Raw genomic sequence first — 17423 nt, forward strand, 5'->3', positions numbered from 1 at the left:
AATTCCAGATGAGGCACAAAAACAGCAGGTGCTTCAACGGATATCAAGTGCTCCTTTAAGTGGGCTCTCCTCCACATCAACTTCAACATCACAAATACTCCAGTCCTCAAAGGTGTCACCCAAATCGCACTTGCTTCCTCACAGCTCCCAAATCTCCAGCTGCCCGTCTGAGTATGAGGTAGAACAGATGGTTGAGTCTGCAGAGCTGTTTACTCATACTATAGCCTGGGAATCAGAGGTCGACTCCAGCGCTTCTGTGAATCCAGACGAGGAAATGATCTGCACTGATGCCCAGAATCTTTATGAGTCGGATCCAGGACCAGACGCAGAAGGTTCTGACCATAATGTAGACCCTCATTCCCAAACTGTAACTCCTGTTGGTGGAGACAATGAGGAAGACGATGATAAGACTCAAATACCTGATTGGAGCGACAACTTTAGTTTTTTGTCAGGGCAGGAACAGGTTGGCTCTGAGGACGACGGGTGTGATAACGCACAGGGTGATGATGATGAGGTCGGAGATCCCACTTACTGTCAACCCACAGTCAGCCAAGAGATGAGGTCAGCAGAGGAGGTGGAGGAAGATGCTAGTGACGACGAGGTCAGGTTGCGCCTTCCTGGACAGAGACGTAGTACTGGAAGCACGTCAACAACTGCATCCTCAAACACAACTCTGCCTCTCACCACAAGTCGTGGTGGCTCTTCAGGTCGCATGGGTGCTAAGCCTTGCATAGCCTGGGCATTTTTTCAGATCGATAAAGATGACCCAACTCGTGTTATCTGTAACATTTGTCAGCAAAAGCTAAGTAGAGGCCAAAAAATACATAGTTTGAGTACTTCATGCATGAACCGGCACATGGACATGAAGCATAAGTTGCAGTGGGAAGCTCAGTGAGCTACAATGCGGCCTAGCCGGCCGGGCCAACCACAGTCTGCCATATCTTGTGCATCCGCGGCCTCTTCATCCTCTGTGACTGGGGGGACAGCAGTCACACCTGTTTTGGGGCGCAGACCTGCCACCTCTTTACCCGCAACAGCCAGCGTGATTGGCAGGTCATCATTTTCTTTGGAGGTGGTAACACCAGCTGGTGTTGAGCGCTGTCCGACATCGATAGCACCAGCTTTGGATCAAGGCAACCTAACATGTCCGCCTGCATCTTCCTCACAGACCGGCAGTTTGCCGGGGACACCCTTATCAACCCCGTCTAAGCACAATAGCCAGCCCTCGGTCCCTCAGATGTGGACAAGTAAAAGACCATTTCCTCCTAGCCATGAGAAAGCTAAGAGGTTGAATTTCACCATCTGCAAGCTCTTGGCTACAGAAATGCTGCCTTTCCGCCTGGTGGACACAGAGGATTTTCGAGACCTTATGTCCGTCGCAGTGCCCCAGTACCAGATGCCCAGTCGGCACTACTTCTCAAAGAAAGGTGTGCCTGCGCTCCACCAGCATGTTGCACACAACATCACCGCTTCTTTGAGAAACTCTGTGTGTGACAGGGTGCATTTCACCACAGACACTTGGACGAGTAGGCATGGACAGGGGCGTTACATGTCGCTGACTGGGCACTGGGTAACTATGGTGACAGCAGAACAAGGGGCTGCTGTCCAAGTCTTGCCGTCCCCACGAGTTGTGCGTCAATCCTCTTTATGTCAAAGTTCCTCCACTGCTTCTGCCTCCTCAACCTCCTCTCGGTCTTCCACCTGCACCCAAAGCCTGTCTGGTCATGCCACAAGCTTTCTAACTGCGCAGAAGGGATCCTGCACACCTCCTTACTATGCTGGCAGTAGGGCTCAACGTCATCAGGCGGTTTTTACATTGAAATGTCTGGGAAATGTGAGTCACACAGCTGAGGAGTTGTGGTCAGCTCTGGAGAACCAATTTCATGAATGGTTGTCTCCACTGGACCTGAAACCAGGGAAGGCCGTGTGCGACAATGCTGCAAACCTGGGTGCGGCCCTTCGCCGGGGCAATGTCACACACGTGCCTTGTATGGCTCACGTGTTGAACCTGGTTGTCCAGCAATTTTTAGCCCACTATCCCAGACTAGATGGCCTTCTGCAGAGGGCACGGTCGCTGTGTGCTCACTTCCGCCGTTCGCATCCCGCAGCTCAGCGACTTACATCTCTACAGAAGTCGTTGGGCCTGCCACTTCACCGGCTAAAATGCGATGTGCCTACCCGGTGGAATTCAACTCTGCACATGTTGCAGCGACTGTGGCAGCACCGACAAGCCCTGGTGCAATACGTTCTGACGTATAGCCTGGGCCAACGAGATTCAGAGGTGGGGCAAATCACGCTGGAGGAGTGGTCTCAGATCAGGGAGCTATGCACCCTTCTGCACAGTTTTGAAATGGCGACGAAGATGTTTAGTGCTGACGATGCCATTATCAGCATGACTATTCCGGTGATTTACATGCTGGAGCACATGTTAAACAGAATTCGGAGTCAGGTGGTGGCACAAGAGGAGGTGGAGGAAGTAGAGGAGGAGGAGTTGTATGCGGAAGGGCTAACATCTGCAAGGTCCAGACGGTCGGCAGCACCAAGGCGGCAGGCATGTGAGGGTGGGGGAGATGGTTTTACCAGGGCGCATGGTAGCAGCCAAACTAGTGAGGAAGGTGCAGGAGCCCAGGAAGAAGTGGAGGACGAACTGATGGAAGACTCATCAGATGAGGGAGACCTTGATCACATTTCTGTTGTGCGAGGTTGGGGGGAGAGGACAGAGGAAGGAAGCATGATTGTTACCTCGCCACCAACACAACAGGGACTTGGTGCTCCTGGATGCGCAACACACATGAGTGCCTTCTTGCTGCACTACCTGCAACATGACCCTCGAATTGGGAGAATTAGAAATAATCCTGACTACTGGGTTGCCACACTGTTAGATCCCCGGTACAAAAGTAAATTTGCAGAAATTATTCCTGCCATAGAAAGGGATGCACGCATGCAGGAGTATCTGCAGAGGCTGTTGCAGAATCTTACATGTGCTTTTCCACAAAATACCAGTGGTGCACGTAGTGAATCTCACAGTTCCAACTTGCCGACCGTGGGACCGTCAAGTGTTCAGCACACAAACCGTAACAGAACCACAGTATCTGGTGGTAACATCAATTTTGCGGAATCATTTCACCACTTTTTTAGCCCATCCTTTGCAAGGCCACAGGAGACAAGAAGTCTGACACATAGTCAACGCCTAGAGACGATGGTACAGGAGTATCTCCAAGTAAACATTGAAGCCAGGACTGTGTCACTGGACCCTTGCTCTTTTTGGGCTTCCAATCTGGATAAATGGCCGGAGCTAGCCACTTACGCCTTGGAGATCTTGTCATGCCCCGCAGCCAGCGTTCTGTCTGAACGTGTGTTCAGCGCTGCTGGTGGTGTGCTGACAGATAAGCGCACGCGGCTCTCCACTGATAATGTAGACAGACTCACGTTCATAAAGATGAACAAATCATGGATCCGAAACGACTTTTCTACCCCTGTGTCATCCTGGGGAGAGTAAAAGCTTGATGATTGGTTAAAATCACCCTACCAAACGTTTTAAGCTTTCAAATTACTAATCATGTTTATCTGTATCTTGACTGGAAAATAATTTGGGCTTTGTAGCAGTGTGCAGCACTGATCCTATTAGGCCATCTATAATAAGCTCCACCAGATTTAAAATTAAAAATAATTTTTAGCTGCATCTAGCCCGGAAAATAATTTTGGGGCTCCGAGATGCGCAAGACACATAAGTGCCTTCTTGCTGCACTACCTGCAGCATGACCCTCATATTGTCAGAATTCGAAGTAATCATGACTACTGGGTTGCCACACTCTTAGATCCCCCAAACTTTTCGATCAACCTTTTCATTTTAATAAAGACCAAAAAAATGGTCATTTTTGAAATTATAAGCATTAGCAGGTTGTTAGAAACTGAAATCAAACAGTTTTCAACTCAAAACTTTATTCTAGGTGATGTTACATTTTCACATAGGACCCCTTGTTCGAAAGGAGCTTCTGAACTCTCTCGTCCATTGAATTTGTCAGGTTTTGGATGGTTTCTGCTTCAATTGTTTTGCATGAGGACAGAATACCCTCCCAGAGCTGTTGCTTAGATGTGAACTGCCTCCCGCCATCATAGACACTCCTTTTAATGATGCTCCAAAGGTTCTGAATGGGGTAGAGGTCAGGGGAGCATGGGGGTCACACCATAAGTTTGTCCCCTTTTATGCCCATATCAGTCAGAGATGGAGATGTTTTATGTGCAGCATGAGATGGTGCATTATCATGCAAAAAAATGATCTTGCTGTGAAATACACGGTTCTTCTTCTTGAACCATGGCAGGAAGTGCTGTTTGAGAAAATCCACATACATTATGGAGTTCATCTTTAGCGCCTTCAGGGATCCTAAAGGGGCCGACAATCTCTCTCCCCATGATTCCAGCCCAAAACATTACTCCACCTCCTCCTTGTTGGCGCTGTAGCCGTGTTTGCGTGGGGTGTCCATCAACCAGCCATCCTCCACTCCATCCATCTGGACCATCGAGCGCTTCACGGCACTCATCCGTGAACAAAACAGTTTTGAAATCAGTCTTCATGTAATGTTTGGCCCACTGGAGCCGTTTCTGCTTGTGTGAAGTGGATAGAGGAGGTCGACAGGATGGCGTATGCACAGCTGCAAACCTCTGAAGGACCCTGCATCTTGTTGTTCGGGGGACGTTGGAGGCACAAGCAGCTTCAAAAACTTGTCTGCTGCTATGACAAGGCTTTTTTGCCGCTGCTCTTTCAACCTGACGTAATTGCCTGTAGGAAAGAGTCCTCAATTTGCCCTTATCAGCACGCACACGTGTGTACTGTGAATCAGCTACATACTTCTTGATTGCCAAGACACTTCATCCTGATCATCGCACAATGTTGATTGTAGTCATGCCTTGACCTAAACACTCCACAATTTGTTGCTTCTCAGCAGCCGACACATCCTTTTTCTTTCCCATTTTGGCAGAAAATGTAGGCTGCTTAATAATGTGAGAGAGCCTTCTTAAGTAGTCTTGCCTTTCATTGGACACACCTGCCAAACTAATTAGCACAGGTGTCTGCAATTGCTTACAGTGATATAAAGAGCCCTGACACACATCACCATCAATGAGTTTAACTGACAAACAAACAAATTCTTCCCTTATCACTCCTAAACACTTTTTGCATAATAATTTGGAACGCAGTGTACATGTGCTTTTCCACAAAACACCAGCGGTTCACGTAGTGAATCTTACAGTTCTAACTTGCCAACCGTGGTCTGTATGGAGTTGTTCAATAAAGGGCCCAAAATTAAGATAACATAGATGGGAGAGGTCTCTATGAATAGGAATTCCTAAGTATTTGATACCCTGTGAGGGCCAGGCAAAGGGAAAGTTGGACTGGATGGAATCCTATATGGATTTGGGGAGGGAGACATCGAGGGCCTCAGACTTCGCTGCATTGATTTTAAAATTTGACCATGTAACAAAGTGATCTATTTCAGCCATAACAGCATGGATGGATATATGTGATTGAGTGATATATACTAGGACATCATCAGCAAATAGAGAGCACTTGTACTCGGTGCCTCCCACCTCAATCCACCTAATATTGGGGTTATGGCGAATTGATGAGAGCAGGTGCTCCGTCACTAGGATGTATAAGAGAGGGGACAGAGGACATCCCTGCCTTGTCCCATTGGTGATTGTGAAAGGTGATGAAAATGTTCTGACGCACCCCCTGGGCCTTGGGACACCCGGAGCCAGACCCTTTTTGGTGGATGCTGGTGGTTGTAGTCTTCGTGGCGGCGACCCGGTTCCGTGGCTCAGGGCGGTCAAACCAGTGGCGGAACTATTTATGTGGTTTTGATGTTTAAATGTCCGACTACGCCACCCGTGGATTGCGGTCAGAGTGAACCGCTGCTACAGGGCAGACCGCTGAGGCTGGTGTTGTGGGTGCAGCAGAGCGTAGCATAACTCCCCACGGGAGGAGTATAGCCTGAGGGCAGTGTATGCGGAGGATGGGGGTGATGGTGCAGGGCAGCAGCAGTAACGACACGGAGTCAGTGATGCAGTCCAGGGCCTTTACTCACAGTTCTTATTATCCAGACCACGTCTGCAGGTAACGGCTGCCCACGTCGTACTGTGCTCACCAGGTGAGGGGCTCAGACAACTCCCAGATAACTTTGGAGCACTTCACAGGACCCCCTTTGTGTGTCCTTTGTCTGGCCTTTTCCCTGACCCTATGTGGTGCCTTCCTAGCGGGTGTAGCGAGGGGCTGCGCCACATAAAATGTCAGAGCCTCTGGTTTCTAGCTGAGGGTCGTTTCCTGCCTCCACTAGTTCGGGGACCGGTCTCCCCCTTTGGCCTGACCCCTCCACGCAGGTGGATTCGGGCGTGCGGTGGCGACTCGCCCGTCCGCACCCCTGGGATCCCTTCATTCCTCGTTCCTGGAGCCTTCTCCGCTCCTCTTCCTTCCTTCTCCCTCTTCCAGGCCTGGGCCTCTGTTACTAGGCCCGCCTCCGGAGCAGAGCTCTTGCAGAGCCCCTGCTCCCTGCCACTTCTGCTCAGACTTCTCTGCACTGAACTAAGATGGTGCCCACCTTTTATACTCCCTTCTCAATGCACCCAGGAACTGCTTCCTCCCTGCTCCTGCACTACAGGGTTCCCCTTCCTCAGTGTTCCCTCCCCCCACTCCAGCCAGGGACAGGGACTGTCGTGCCCATCTCAGGGGCATATTGGTCGCCCTGCCCCACGGCAATGTGGTGTAATGCATGCAGGTGTCGGGTCCTGATCCACACTCCATCCTTACCTGAGAGTGAGATATCACACCTCTGGGTGAGGTGCAATACGTCTGTAGCAACCGAGCCCTCAGGGTGCTACAGTTCCATTTATCTTCAGCCTAGGTGACGTATTGCGATACAGGGCCGTGATTTTGGCTATAAAAGGGTCCCCTAGACCCCTACCCCAAGCTTTTTAAGAGAATCATATATGGCGTGCCAGGAGACTCTATGGAATGCTTTCTCAGCATCCAACGAGAGTATCTAATTACAAATTTTTAACTGCATCTAGCCCAGGAAATACTTTGTGCCTAGTAGCAGTGTCTGCTAGTCAGCGGATTATCCCGGCTGTTAAGCAAGCTACACCACCTGTAGTTTAGACACTTAATTTTTTCAAAGGAAATGCTTCGGGACCATGGGATACTTAGTGAAGAGCATCAGGAGGCACCCCAAGGCATAGGGGCTCGGACTGGCAGTAGGATGCCTTGCGGTGGACAGCCGAGCTCGATCCTTATAAAAGCTTTTTAACTGCAGCAGCTTTAGTGGACGCTACTGGAACTGGAATTACCGCGGCTGCTGGCATGAGACTTGCCCTCCAATAGATCCTTGTAAATGGATTTAAAGTGTATTCATTCAAATTAGAGAGACAATTTAAATTAAAAAGCTTAGAGCTGCCTCCACCACAGGGGGGCTCGCTCGATCCACCAGCGGACAGGCACCAGTATTGGGAGAGGGGGGCTGGCCATCAGGGTTCACCGCGGCTCTGGCACAAACCCGGCGACACGGAGGTGGCACGGGCAGGAGCGGACTGGCCGTGTCGGCTTCTCACTTTTTGGATTTTAGAAGGGCATGACATGCCTATATCTGTGTCTCCCCCTCCTTTTACTCCTCCACCTCTTTTATTTTCGCATGACTATATGTACTTGTCACTTTTCCATGTGTTAGTTATGTCTTCTGAGCAGTTTGTCAGCTTTTGGACACCTTTGAAGGTGTTTTCTATGTGTTTCTATGTGTTTTTGTTTGCCTGCCATTGGTTTTAACGGTGTTCGAAGGTGTTCGACGAACAGTTCGACGAACAGTTCGGCGAACACACGGGTGTTCGACGAACCGAACCGAACTCGAACACTACGGGGGTGGCTCAACACTAGTCAGCATCTACTATGTAGATGCAATCAAGGCCCTGTAATAAGTCTTTATCGCTGTACAGGGCTGTAAGAGTGAAGGCAAGAGTTCCTTTGGAACCTGTAGGATAGACTGGCTTTTGCCAAGTCTTTCCAAAGAAGCTTTTTAGAGCCATAGGCCTCAGACAGGTCCTAACAAGAAAGTGGCATTACATAGGTTTTTCTTTAGTTAGGATTGATTCAACTACTCAAGCCTCAAGCGCACTCCTCCAGCCAGCAGCTACTCTGTAGATGCAACCCTGGGCCTATGGTAAGTATCTATCCCTGTACAGGGGTGTAATGGTAAAAACCAGGGTTCCCTTGGGATCTGCAGAATGGAGTAGCTTGCGCCAAGTCTGTCCGAGGAAGTCTTTTTGACCCAACAGCCTTAAACAGATCCCAGTATTTAGGGAAAAAAAAGCTTTAGTTAGAGTTGAATCAACCACTATAGCCTCAAGCTCGCTCCTCCGGCCAGCAGCTACTCTGTAGATGCAGCCCTGGGCCTATGGTAAGTATCTATCCCTGTACAGTGGTGTAATGGTAAAGGCCAGGGTTCCCTTGGGATCTGCAGAATGGAGTAGCTTGCGCCAAGTCTGTCCGAGAAAGCCTTTTTGAGCTGATGGATTTAAACAAATTTCAACATTTAGGAAAAAAGCATTAATCTATTTCAGTTAGAGTTAATTCAATTACTCTAGCATAAAGATCCTAATTCACTTTGTCTAAAGGAAGTTAGTTGGCAAATTTTTATTGTGTGAGCAATGAGGTTATGGAACTCTCTACCACACGAACTTGAAATACTTAATTTTCTAAAAAAAATTCAAGGAGGGCATGTGTGTGCCTTTCTTGAAAAATATAGAATTGCAGGTTATTCGTACTAGATTTTGTTATGGGACGTTGATCCAGGGAACTAGTCTGATTGCCATATGTGGAGTCGGGAAGGAATTTTTCTCCTAATATGGGGAAATTAGCATCTGCCTCATGAGGTTTTTGCCTTCCTCTGGATCAACACATTAGCTTTTAGGTTGAACTTGATGGACTTGTGTCTTTCAACCTTAAAACTATGAAACTGTCCCTGTATTGAGGTTCAAAGGTGAAGCCCAGGGTTCATTTGGAACCATCAGAAATGGTGTGTTTTGAGCCAAGTCTGTCCAAAGAAGCCTGTTTGAGTCAACGGCCTCAGAAATATCCTAACATTTAAGAAAGTAGCAATAGTTAAGGTTGGCTGAACCATTCTAGCTTGCCCCTCCAGTCAGCATCTACTATGTAGATGCAATCAAGGCCCTGTAATAAGTCTTTATCGCTGTACAGGGCTGTAAAAGTGAAGGCCAGAGTTCCTTTGGAACCTGTAGGATAGACTGGCTTTTGCCAAGTCTTTCCAAAGAAGCTTTTTTGAGCCATAGGCCTCAGACAGGTCCTAACAAGAAAGTGTCACTAGATAGGTTTTTCTTTAGTTAGGATTGATTCAACTACTCAAGCCTCAAGCGCACTCCTCCGGCCAGCAGCTACTCTGTAGATGCAACCCTGGGCCTATGGTAAGTATCTATCCCTGTACAGGGGTGTAATGGTAAAAACCAGGGTTCCCTTGGGATCTGCAGAATGGAGTAGCTTGCGCCAAGTCTGTCCGAGGAAGTCTGTTTGAGCCAACAGCCTTAAACAGATCCCAGTATTTAGGGAAGAAAAAGCTTTAGTTAGAGTTGAATCAACCACTATAGCCTCAAGCTCGCTCCTCCAGCCAGCAGCTACTCTGTAGATGCAGCCCTGGGCCTATGGTAAGTATCTATCCCTGTACAGTGGTGTAATGGTAAAGGCCAGGGTTCCATTGGGATCTGCAGAATGGAGTAGCTTGCACCAAGTCTGTCCGAGGAAGCCTTTTTGAGCCAATTGCCTTAGACAGAACCCATTATTTAGTAATAAAAAAGCTTTAGTTAGAGTTATAGCCTCAAGCTCGCTCCTCTGGCCAGCAGCTACTCTGTAGATGCAACCCAGAGCATTTGGTTAGTCTCCATTCCTGTACAGGGGTGTACTGGTAAAGGTCAGGGTTCCTTTTGAGCTGCTTATGCCAAGTCTCTCCGAGGAAGCCTTTTTGAGCTGATGGCTCTACACAGATCCTAATGTTTAGGTAAAAAGCTTTTGTTTATTTCAGTTAGATTAAAAGTAAAGCCAACAAAAGTGAATTTAACTTTCCCCAAAAAATCAATTATTAATATAGCATTTACCTGCCCAGATCTCAGAACTAATGCACTATTAGGATGTAGCAATCCCATATAATTTTGTGTGCAGTTTAATACTATGTAATCACCCCCCTCCATTAATTGGTAATATGTGAGTGGTTGTCACATCAGTATTTTGCACCTGTATTGCTGTCATCGTTATTATATGGTATGATTAGTACTGAGACCTAGGCAGGTAAACACTGTTGCCCTTTTCTTGCTGTGTTAATTCTTGAATTTTGGTGGGAATTTAAATTTGTCTTTGCTTTAATGTTAGTGTAGGGACTCGCAAGTATGAGGACCTTTGACGCGGGTTGCGAGATTGTGTATTTTTGCCAAAATATTTACTAATACCTCATATATATCATATATATTTTTTGCACGTTATTTTTATTCAGGGTGCAGCCAGACCCATCAATGTTGGCCTTGTAAACTAGGGTGTCTGTCTTCATGGGGTGCACTTAAAAAGTGCTGGGCAGCCTGCCTAATCTAATAGTTTGGGCTTCACTAATAGGCTGTAAGCCAGACATTGTGCACTACCTGTGTGTGACCAGTGCCCTATACAAGGCTTTATTTGTGTGCAGTTTTAATACTAAGCAATCACCCCCTCCATGAATTGGTAGGTTGTGAGTGGTTGTCTCATCAATATTTTGCACCTGTGTTGCTGACTTCTTCATTATATGGGTTTGCTGCATCCTTGTAATTATTGTTGCTGTATTTGCTGTGTTAATTCTTGAATTTTGGTGGGAACTTTAATTCCTTGTTTTTGTGACTTTGCTTTTAATGTTAGTGTAGGGACTCGCAACTATGAGGACCCTTGAGCAGGTTGCGAGCTTGTATATTTTGGCCAAAATATCGACCAATACCTCATATATATCATATATATTTTTTACATGCTATTTTTATTCAGGGTGCAGCCAAGCCCATCTACAGGTGCATCTCACAAAATTAGAATATCACCAGAAAAGTTAATTTATTTCAGTTCTTCAATACAAAAAGTGAAACTCATATATTATATAGAGCCATTACACACAGAGTGATCTATTTCACGTGTTTATTTCTGTTAATATTGATGATTATGGCTTACAGCCAATGAAAACTCAAAAGTCATTATTTCAATTAATTAGAATACCTTATAACAACAGCTTGAAAAATGTTTTCAAAATCCAAAATGTTATCCTACTGAAATGTATGTTCAATAAATGCCCTCAATACTTGGTCGGGGATCCTTTTACATCAATTACTGCATCAATGCGGCAATGTGGCATGGAGGGATCAGCCTGTGGCACTGCTGAGGGGTTATGGAAGCCCAGGTGGCTTTGATAGAAGCCTTCAGCTCGTCTGCATTGTTGGGTCTGGTGTCTCTCATTTTCCTCTTGACAATACCCCATAGATTCTTTATGGGGTTAAGGTTAGGCGAGTTTGCTGGCCAATCAACCACAGTGATACTGTTGTTTTTAAACCAGGTATTAGTACTTTTGTCAGTGTGGACAGGGGCCAAGTGCTGCTGGAAAATGAAATTTCCATCTCCAAAAAGCTTGGCGTAGCTAAGGTTTTGGTTCAGGGGGCCGAAACTTCTGAGTGGGCCTCTAACCAGGTAACCCTGATTACAACTATAGCGGCGCACCCAGATAGTGGATGTAGGAAAACCTCAGCAGATGACCGCGCTGTTACTAAAAATAATCTCTATACAAAGACCAGCACTGATATTACCGCCATATGGTGACATATATTGATTGATGCCAGTCCTGCAGAACATATAAGAGATCACAGCTCAGTTATATATAGTACCTTACAGCGGACGTTCTTTCTGATTAAATTGTTCACTTTTCCCGTCTTTTCCTTCTGGCCCAGACCGACACGACAACTTCTCCAGCCAGGACTCAGAGTCTCAGGTATGCAGAGATCACAACAAAGACACATTTGACTCCTTACATTTCAGGCACTGACCACATCTATCCCCAACCTGCACAAACTTCTCATCCTGCTGATACCCCAATACTGAGCCTCTGCTGCAAAATGTGTCCCTATTACTGCACCTACTGTGTGCCCTCTAGATGGTAAAACAAACCTCTAAAATAAAGTAATGCCGTGTGCAAGTGTCCTAGAAAACAGTGCCCGCATTGTGCCCCCTAGAAAGTAATAGTGCCCCTTCGACAGTCACGATAACCTGAGTTCTCCTATTACAATAAGTGCCCACCTAAGATTTAATAATGTCCTGAGTCTCCCCCCATGTAGAGCTCCGCTCTAACCAGTATGATGTTCTCCTATTCACGATATAATTCCCCCTCTCTGTATAGTACCCCCACACAGTATACTGACCCCTTAGTAGCCCCCAAGCTGATGGCTCCAACACTGTATGATGGCCTCCACACTATACAAAGACCCCACATTATCTCCCACACTGTATGATGGCCCCCACACTGTTCAAAAAACCCACATTATCTCCCACACTGTATAAATAGCCTACATATAGTATAATGCACCAGATAGTCCTCAATATAGTATAATGCACTCCCCATAGTCCTTCGTATAGTATAATGCGCCCCCATAGGCAGAGTCTGTAGTAAAATGCTCCCCCCATTGACAGAGTCTGTAGTATAATGCTCCCCCCCCCCATAGGCAGAGTCTGTAGTATAATGCTCCTCCCCTCCTCATAGGCAGAGTCTGTAGTATAATGCCCCCCCATAGGCATTGTCTGCAGTATAATGCCCCCCCCCCATAGGCAGAGTCTGTAGTATAATGCTCCCCCCTCCTCATAGACAGAGTCTGTAGTATAATGCCCCCCCCTCCTCATAGGCAGAATCTGTAGTATAATGCCCCCCCATCTCATAGGCAGAGTCTGTAGTATAATGGGCCCCCCCTCCTCATAGGCAGAGTCTGTGGTATAATGCCCCCCCATCTCATAGGCAGAGTCCATAGTATAATGCTCCCCCTCTTATAGGCAGAGTCTGTAGTACAATGTCCCCCCCATAGGCAGAGTCTGTAGTATACTGCTCTCCCCTGCTCATAAACAGAGTCTGTAGTATAATGCCCCCCATAGGCAGAGCCTGTAGTATAATGCCCCCCCATAGAGAGAGTCTTTAGTATAATGCTCCCCCCCTCCCCATAGACAGTCTGTAGTATAATGCCCCCCCTCCCCATAGGCAGAGTCTTTAGTATAATGCCCCCCCCCTCTCTGTGGGCAGAGTCTTTAGGATAATGCTCCCCCATAGGCAGAGTCTGTAGTATAATGCACCTCCCCCTTCCCATAGGCAGAGTCTGTAATATAATGCCGCCCCCCTCCCGGCAAAAAATAAATAAACAGTACTCACCTCTCCTCCTGGTTCCCTCACTGCTCAGAGCACCCAGCCCGCACACATCTTCAGCACAGCGGGCCGGGCGCCAAGTGATGATGTCAGAGACGTCAGACACAGAAGGGACTAATGGGAGAGAGATCCGCGCTCCCTCTCTCATCAGTAAACTTGCGGCGGTGACAGGCGGTGGGGCCCGATGCTGGCACCAGGGGCATGCCAGATACAGTTACACTGGCGTAGCCCTGGATGGGCCCCCTAAGAGCGCGGGGCCCGGGGCCACCGCCCCCTTTGCCCCCCTGGTAGCTATGATACTGTGGCGGAGGGAAGCATGAAGTGCTCTAAAATTTCCTGGTAGACGGCTGCACTGACTTTGGTGTTGAAAAAACACAGTGGACCTACACCAGCAGATGACACGGCTCCCCAAACCATCACTGATTGTGGAAACTTCACACTAGACCTCAAGCAGCTTGGATTGTGGCCTCTCCACTCTTCTTCCAGACTCTGGGACCTTGATTTCAAATGAAAATTGGAACTCTGGGACCTTGTGGAGTGTGTCAATGACTGCCTTCTGGACATCTGTCAAGTCAGCAGTCTTCACCAAGATTGTGGAGCCTACTGAAACAGACTAAGGGACCTTTTTAAATGCTTAGGTAGTCTTTGCAGGTGTTTTTTGTTAATTATTTTAATTTACTGAGTTAATGACTTTTGTGTTTTCATTCGCTGTAAGCCATAATCATCAACATTTGTGAAGCACCTGGGGGTTCCAAGTGCTCATTATGCATCTAGATAGGTGCCTTGGGGGGTCTAGTTTCCAAAATGGGGTCACTTGTGGGGGAGCTCCAATGTTTAGGCACACAGGGGCTCTCCAAACGCGACATGGTGTCTGCTAACAAATTGAATGGAAAATCAGCTCAAATTGTTAGCGGACACCATGTTGCGTTTGGAGTGCCCCTGTGTGTCTAAACATTGGAGCTCTCCAACAAGTGACCCCATTTTGGAAACTATACTCCCCAGGGAACTTATCTAGATGGGTGGTGAGCATTTTGAACCCCCAGGTGATTCACAAATTAATCCGTAAAAATGAAAAAGTATATTTTTTTTCCACTTTTTCATTTTTATGAAACAATTTGTGAAGCACCTGGGGGTACCAAATGCTCACTATGCATCTAGATAGGTGCCTTGGGGGGTCTAGTTTCCAAAATGGGGTCACTTGTGGGGGAGCTTCAATGTTTAGGCACATGGGGCGCAGGAGGGGGCACACTCAGGCACACGCGGCGCAGGAGGGGGCACGCTCAGGCACACACGGCGCAGGAGGGGGCACGCTCAGGCACACGCGGCGCAGGAGGGGGCACGCTCAGGCACACGGGGAGCAGGAGGGGGCTGAGGAGATGGAAGAGCCAGCAGCAGCAGGGGGGGGTGATCACTGGGGCAAAAGGGGGCAGAAAGGGGGGCAGGAGCCAGCAGCAGCAAGCGGGGGTAGGAGCCGGCAGGCAGTAGCTGGCAGCAGCAGGGGGGGTGATCACTCGGATGAGGGGGTGATCACTGGGGGGAGGGGGTGATGATTGGGAGGGGGGGTGTTCACTGGGGAGAGGGGGTGATCATTGGGACGGGGGGTTATCACTGGGAGGGGGAGATGGTGGGTGAGATCACTGGGACTGGGGGATGGTGGGTGTGATCACAGGCGCAGGGCATTTACACTGAGCCTGCTGCTGCCTGTGATCACAGTCCACCGGCTGTCAGAAGGAGAGCAGCAGCCGGTGGATGAAGACGTGGAAGATATTGGGAGCGGAGGTCGGGGTGCAGGTAAGAAATTGGGAGGGGGTAGTGGAGGTGGGGGGGGTCGGGGGGAAGTGGGGGCAATACTACCTGCTGCGGATCAGCGGTGGCGGATCAGCGGCGGCAGCAGACGATCCACGGCGGCGGCGGCAGCAGGACGATCCACGGCGGCGGCAGCAGGACAATCCATGGCGGCGGCAGCAGGATGATCCACGGCGGCAGCAGACGATCCAGGGACGGGATGGAGCTGGGGAGTTTCAGCCATCGTGAACAACTCCCTCCACATCTGATTGGGGCTAGTGTCCATGTGACGCTAGCCCCCCAATCAGATCTGGGGGGAGGGGGGGACAGAGGTGACACTCCCCCCAGCCAATGGCTCATGCTATATGCATCAATCCATGCCCAGATAGTAAATATTTCACCAATTTCCATTGGTGAAATATTTAATTCATTCCGATTGTCAGTTTCACTAAAGTGAAAGTGAAACTGCCAATTGGGGGGGTTTTAGGCACGGGAGGGTTAATCCACCACCTGTGGGGTCAACTACAGGTGTCACAGTTGCAGTAGCAACTGTGACACCTGAGCGACCCTGCTCGCAGGCACTGCAGGGGAGCGATCCCTCCATGTCACAGACGCTGTGACACGGGTCGGGAACGAACTGAATTCCATGTCACAGACGGTGTGAAACGGGTCGGGAAGGGGTTAATGATAGTGCAATATGGTCTGTAAGATTCCCAAATCATGGGACATGGCGCACACTATCAGGAAGTGCCCCTCTTTTTAGTAACACTAGTGCCCATCCACTGCACTAGTTCTATCAATAACTATTTCCTATCTCATATACTAAACCTATTATCCTTATCCTATGTGTTATGCAATTCAAAAATTCTATAAACAAATTAGGAAATCCCAGAATTATAATAGAAACCCTAAAATACAACTGTTATTAAATCTCATTAAAAGCGGGACATATATCACCCTAAGTGAAAACAAATTAGTCACACCCCTAACGATAGACCCTTATTCAGACTGCGGGAAGAGGCACTTCTCAATCAGAGGCAGGCCACACCCATTGAGTACTATATACAGTGGGTACGGAAAGCATTCAGACCCCTTTACATTTTTCACTCTTTGTTTCATTGCAGCCATTTGGTAAATTCTAAAAAGTTCTTTTTTTTTTCTCATTAAAGTACACTGTGCACCCCATCTTGACTGAAAAAAAACAGAAATGTAGAAATTTTTGCAAATTTATTAAAAAAGGAAAACTGAAATATCACATGGTCATAAGTATTCAGACCCTTTGCTCATATTTAAGTCACATGCTGTCTATTTCCTTGTGATCCTCCTTGAGATGGTTCTACTCTTTCATTGGAGTCCAGCTGTGTTTAATTAAACTGATAGGACTTGATTTGGAAAGGCACACACCTGTCTATATAAGACCTCACAGCTCACAGTGCATGTCAGACCAAATGAGAATCATGAGCTCAAAGGAACTGCCTGTTACGATGTTAGTAGATACCCTGAAGTCCAATGGCGTGGGCCAAAAGCAGAGACTGAGACAAGAGTAGTGTGAAAGTCTATTTTAAACTCAAGTGCAAAAGATCACAGCAAACAGTTTATGAAGGTAAGTTCATTCCAAACAATACTTCTTAGAACCTAATCTGTAAGGCACGGCCTTCATTACTATTAGGGTATGTAAACGTTAACGATAGTCCAAGTTTACTTAGGTACAGTAATATGCAAACAGAAATAAGGATAGTAAGCAGACGTAGGTATTCCTCAGTTGATTGTGGACTCACGTAGTGCAGAAGAGAAGACAAACTGGAATATGGATCTGGATATTGAAGAATGCAGGAGGTGCAGCGGAGGAAACAGCGATGTCTTAAGCAGAGCTGGAGCCGGGTATTTAAACACAGAGCAAGATGGTGACTATACCAGAGGTGTAGAGATCCAGGAGAAGTTTGCTTCAGGAAGACAAAAGTTCAGAGATCCCAGCGTGAGTGAACAACAGCCAGCGGTTCCTTTCAGCAGAAGTCCCCTTAGCAGAGGATTCAGGCAGCAATCCTTTCAGCGGATGACTAGGAGTAAACACAAGGTCAGCAAGACTCTATTCAGAGGGCTAGCACAGGTGAGTAGCAAGCTACAAGCACACAATACTCAGGCAAGGCATGATTGCAACACATGCAGTTTAAGTAGGTCCACAGGCAGGAA

The sequence above is a fragment of the Phyllobates terribilis genome, unplaced genomic scaffold (assembly GCF_046119375.1).
Source record: "Phyllobates terribilis strain yellow unplaced genomic scaffold, ASM4611937v1 Scaffold_464__1_contigs__length_1435170, whole genome shotgun sequence".
NCBI lineage: Eukaryota > Metazoa > Chordata > Amphibia > Anura > Dendrobatidae > Phyllobates > Phyllobates terribilis.